A 5,485-nucleotide genomic window follows, 5' to 3' on the forward strand; every position below is an offset into this window, starting at 1 on the left:
TTCACACTGAATTCTTTTTTAAAGCAGACCATAAGGGTCAAAAAATAAAGACTGTTGAGGAGGGTGTCAATATAATCTAGACAGAAATGGTAGAAGCTTAGGTCACAATAATAGCAAGGCAAAGTGGGGAGAACTGATCAGATTTGCAAAATATGTTTGAAGATAGATATAATTGGACTTCCTGAAAGAGTTGATAGAAGGTGTGGACAAAAGGAGAGCATAGAGAATCACTCCAAGGTTTTTTAATTGAGCAGTTACAAGGATGTATTTGCATCAACTGAGTTGGGAAAGGCTGGTGGAAGATGAAATTTGAGGGGTAAGGTCAAAAATTTATTTTATACTTCAAGTTTGAAATGCCAACTACAGACCTCAGTGGAAACTTTCCAGTAGTCAGTTGTTGTACCTGATATTTGTTGTTTGGCTCAAATGTCTGGACTGTGGGTGTACAGATAGGAGCAGCTGGAACATGAACATTTAAAGCAATAATACAAAGATGAGATGCAATGTACTGGATGGAGTTTACTAATCACTTTCGATTACAGTGTCTAACCCTGAGCCCTGGGGCACCACACAGTTTAGAAGCCAGGGTGAAAAGGTGCCAACATGAGAATCAGAGGGAAGTCCAAACGACCAATGAGGTCTGAGGGGAGAGCTGAAGAATCCATTCAAACAGTAGCCACCCTGTCCACATTGTCGAGAACTCAACTGTAAAAAGCAGAAAGCTTGGGAAGGAAAAGTGCAGAATCTGTAAAGGACAAAGCATTTATTCCTAAAAAGGTCAAGTTGACCTTAAAAGGTTTCTTTTATGGTAGAAAGAAGAGTTAATAACAGTCAAAACCAGACTGTCCTCCCTGCCAGCACTGGGAAGAAACTACCAAGTAAAGTTACATAAAGTAGCACTGTGTGTCAAATTTATGCTTTGCTACATTGATCAACAATTTGACCAAAGGCTCGGACTTCTCCACCCATGGACATGAACAGAGCCAACAGTTCTCATCTATGCATAGCCTGTAAACCTAAACAATACAGAGTACCTTCAATTGTCTGCTACAATATGGCTACTGTATCGAGAAAACGGAAGTATCAGCCTTATGTGGCTGAAATTGTTACACTTTCTCCATCGTCAAACCTTCTGCCTTAATGGTCCTTTCACATTATTCCTCTAGTGTGGACCCCAAGTGTCCCCCAAAGGACCATGAAGTGAAGGCTTGCTCTTCTGGTGCCCTACTCCTGGTCATTGGAAGACAGTTGAGAATGTCGGTCTAACGGGAGGTCTTTAGTCATTGAAGTTGGCCTCGGAAGGAGCTCTGGGACTCCACTCTGTAGTAAAATGGAGCAGAGCAGCGGGCCTCTTCCCACTGCCCGCCCGGCTAGCTTTACCCGAAATAATTACACGGAAACTGTATTCATTTTTTTTAAAGATTTATTTATTATGGATACAGTATTTTCAGTATTCTGTCTGCATGTGTGCCTGCAGGCCAGAAGAGGGCACCAGATCTCTTTACAGATGGTTGTGAGCCACCATGTGGTTGCTGGGAATTGAACTCGGGACCTTTGGAAGAGTAGGCAGTGCTCTTAACCACTGAGCCATCTCTCCAGTCCCCGGAAACTGTATTCATTTAAAACACTGCTTGGCCCATTAGTTTCAGCCTCTTATTGGCTAACTCTCACATCTTGATTAACCCATTTCTAATAATCTGTGTAGCACCACGAGGTGGCGGCTTACTGGGGAAGGATCTTAACCTGCGTCCATCTTGGAGAGGAGAGCTATAGCGTCTAACTTACTTCCCTTCTTCCCAGCATTCTGTTCTGTCTTCCCCGCCTACCTATGTTCTGACCTATCAGGCCAAGCAGTTTTCTTTATTAATTAACCAATGAAACAACAGATAGATAGAAGACCCACCTATATCAGAGTTCTCCTTTGCTCAAGTTCTCCTCTGTATGCTGTGAATATCATTGGCTCATAAAGGAACTGTTTTGAACCTATAGCAGAGCTAGGCAGGAAAGACTGGACTGAATGCTGGGAGAAAGAAGGGTGGAGTCAGAGAGACAACATGGAGCTGCTGCCAGAGTCAGACATGCTGAAACTTTGCCTGTAAGCCACTGCCACATGGCGATACACAAATTAATGGAGATGGGTTAAATTAAAATGTAAGAGCTATCTGATAAAAAGTTAGAGCTATTAGGCCAAACAGTGTTTTAGATAATATAGTTTCTGTGTGATTATTTTGGGTCTAAGCTAGCCGGGCAGCTGGGAACCAACAAGCGTCCTCTGCTAACAAGACACAGAGACACAGTTTACTTCCTGTTGCCTGCAGATCAAGATGTAGAACTCTCGGCTCCTTCAGGACCATGCCTGCCTGTATACCACCATGTCCCACCTAGATGATAACGGACTAAACCTTTGAAACTGTTAAGCTGCCCAATTAAATGCTTTCCTTTCTAAGAGTTGCTGTGGTTATGGTGTCTCTTCACAGTAATAGAAACTCTAAGTCACCATTGATAAAGCTATTGTTGGGCGAGTTATGCCTGTTGCATTGATAGAAACCCTAAGACAGTGTTAATAAAGCTAATTTTGGGTGGGTTATGCCTGTTTTGATAGAAGCCCTAAGACACCATTGGTAAAGCTAATGCTGGGTGAGTTCTGGCCATTGTGAGTTGTTTGTTCCAAGGTTAAGCCTCATGTCAATCCTCTCTTTAGATATGGGTAACAGTAATGGTTCCTCTGTGATGACTTAGCAGTATTGAGCTCCACATTTATTCTTATGAAAAGATCATGCCAACGCTGGGTGTGGTCGCAATAGGATGGAGAGTTGGAGAACAGTGCGTGCAGCGTCTTGAGGTCTGCCTTAAAAGGTTTCAGTCCCTTCTCATCCAGATTCCTCTCCAGCTCTCACATACAGCTATATCTGTGTGCACGTGCAGGCTGGATGGCAGCCTTGGCTGGGCTGCGTCCATTTTTGAGACACTGGCCTGGAACTGCCAACGAGCCCCAGGAATTCTATCTCTGCTTTCCTAGCACTGTTATTATAAGCATACAAAATCATATTTGGCTTAAAAAAAAAAAGAAGTGAGCTCTCAGGATCACATGTTACACATTCAGTGATCTCTCCATCCCCTCTACCTTTAAAAAGACTTTTGTGTTTGAGTGTTTTGCCTGCATGGATTATTTGTAGCATGTGCATGACTGGTATCCTTGGATACCAGAACTCCTGGCACTCTAACTCCCGGAACTGGAGTTACAGATGATTGTGAGCCTTTGGGGGGCAGGGTGCTGGGAATCAAACCCTAGTCCTTAGAAAGAGCAGCTCGTGGTATTAGCCGTTGAGCCATTTCCCATAGCTAACTTTGATGTACTCACTCAATCCCAACTTTTTTGACTACTCATTTTAGAGTTTATTTGTATCATCTTTAATATAATTTATAATTGCGAGATGTCTTTTTTAATGGAGTAAACTCTTTAGCGTTAAAATATCTGTCCTTTATCAAGTGTTAAGCACATGAAAAATATGTAAAAATATGCCTTATTTTGGTTAGATTGTCCTGGTTACAAGAAACACAGGCTATAACTTCCTTAAGTAACAAGAAAGATTATAGAAACGAAATCTGGACAAAGCCCAATCAGTCCATAGGAAAAATAGGATCTGTAGCAGAATTAGGCTGTAGCTTTATGTTTCAGGATGCTAGGACAGAGTCCAGATTCAAACAGTGGTACTCAAGTTTCTCTGTTTCTGTAGAAGGGCATTTGAGAGCAGAAAGTAGCCAGACAACTGTGGTCAAATTTGGTGAACATTTATGCAAACACCTAAGAGCCAATGAAGCTTTTTATCAGCAGTATTACTGAAACTCCTCTGAAGGCTTGTTCATGGAGGGGTGTCTACTTTTAGAGGAGCCTTTATATTCATGGTGCCAAATGGTCTCACCTCATTTCATTCCATTTCAACATTTTTCTATTTTAAGTCAAGCTTACTGAAGTATCAGTTATAAATTAAAAATTTGTTAGCATAGTTTTGACAGATACATTGTATACCCATATCACAATCAACAGAATTCCACTGCTTCCCCCAGATCCCTCAAGCCCCTTAGTTAACCACTCCCACTTCCTAGTCAATGTTTTCTGTTTTGTTTTCTCCATATGGGCTCAAACTGCACATATACTTTCCGGTCTGAAGTCTTTCACTGAGAATGGTACCTATTCATTTTGTGTAGTTTTGTTTCCAAGTAGATTCCACTTGCATATGTACCAACATTTGTTTATATATTCACTAACTATAGGGTACTTAGAGTGTTTCTAATTTTAAGTAGTTATAAAATGTCTTATTTTTGTATATATGTGTATCTGCTTGGGTTGATATCTAGTGGGACATCTGGGTCATAATGTAAGTGTATTATTTTGTAAGTAAATGAACTCTCAAGCCATTCTCCAAGTGTTTGCTCAATTCTGCATTTCTACTAAGTGTTTCGCCTTCTCTCCCTTAACGTTTAGATGCAAAAAAATTAACCAGGTAGATGTTTACTGAGGGGCATGTATGTGTGAGTGTATGCACACATGTGCACAAACACATGTAGAGGCCACAGATCTACTTCTGGCCTCTCCCTGGATTGCTCTTCACGGATTGGTTAGGTTAGCTGGTCAATGAGCCCTAGGGATCTGCCTGTCTTTGAGAGGCCAGCCCTGGGCCACAGAAACATACCACCAATAGAGCTGTCTATCTTCTAGTGCTAGATAGCCTTTTACAGGGGTGCGCAAAATGTTTGCACGGCAAGCAAGCATCAAATGAACCATCTCCACACCTCCTTGTTTACTTTGGCTTCCATTTCCTTCCCTAACCACTACACCGTTCACACTTTTGCAGAAGGAAAGTCATACGGAGCAATGAAATATTAGTATGTGGAGAAGGTTAGCTGAGGATTACAGCTAAATTCAAAATGTTTATTTTGTGTTGTTTTCTTTTTCAAAGCAGGGTTTCTCGTGTAACCCTGGCTGTCCTGGAACAGTTTCTACAGACCTGCCTGCCTCTGCCTCCCTAGTACTGGGATCAAGGTGTGTGCCACCACCGCCAGGCTCAAAATGTTTATTTTCTGTTAATTCATGTAATGTGAAAGCACAAGTGTGGATGAAGAAGGTAACCATGCAACCTGGAAAGTTCTTTCTCTGCTCACAGAAGAGGGTAAGAGGTGAGTTGGAGCAATTGCTACAACTCTTGCATGTTGTGTGACTACACTGAGGAACCCAGCTGAGCCTGGGACATCTCAGTAGAGGCATTATCGCTGATGTTTCTTGCTTAAATCATGTCGTTACATGGTTAGTGCAACAGAGAAACGATTTTTGCCCCAAGGTTGTTCTATGTTGAACCCTAACACGATCACTGTGTGCCCTTAGCTGAACACTGAAATGTGAGCGAGGACAGAGAAGCACCTTTCTAGATGTGAAAGACCCTGTTCCCCTGTGGTTGGTGCAAGGCAGAAAGAGAAAGAACACAAA

The sequence above is a fragment of the Myodes glareolus genome, chromosome 26, assembly GCF_982192425.1.
Source record: "Myodes glareolus chromosome 26, mMyoGla1.1, whole genome shotgun sequence".
Lineage (NCBI taxonomy): Eukaryota > Metazoa > Chordata > Mammalia > Rodentia > Cricetidae > Myodes > Myodes glareolus.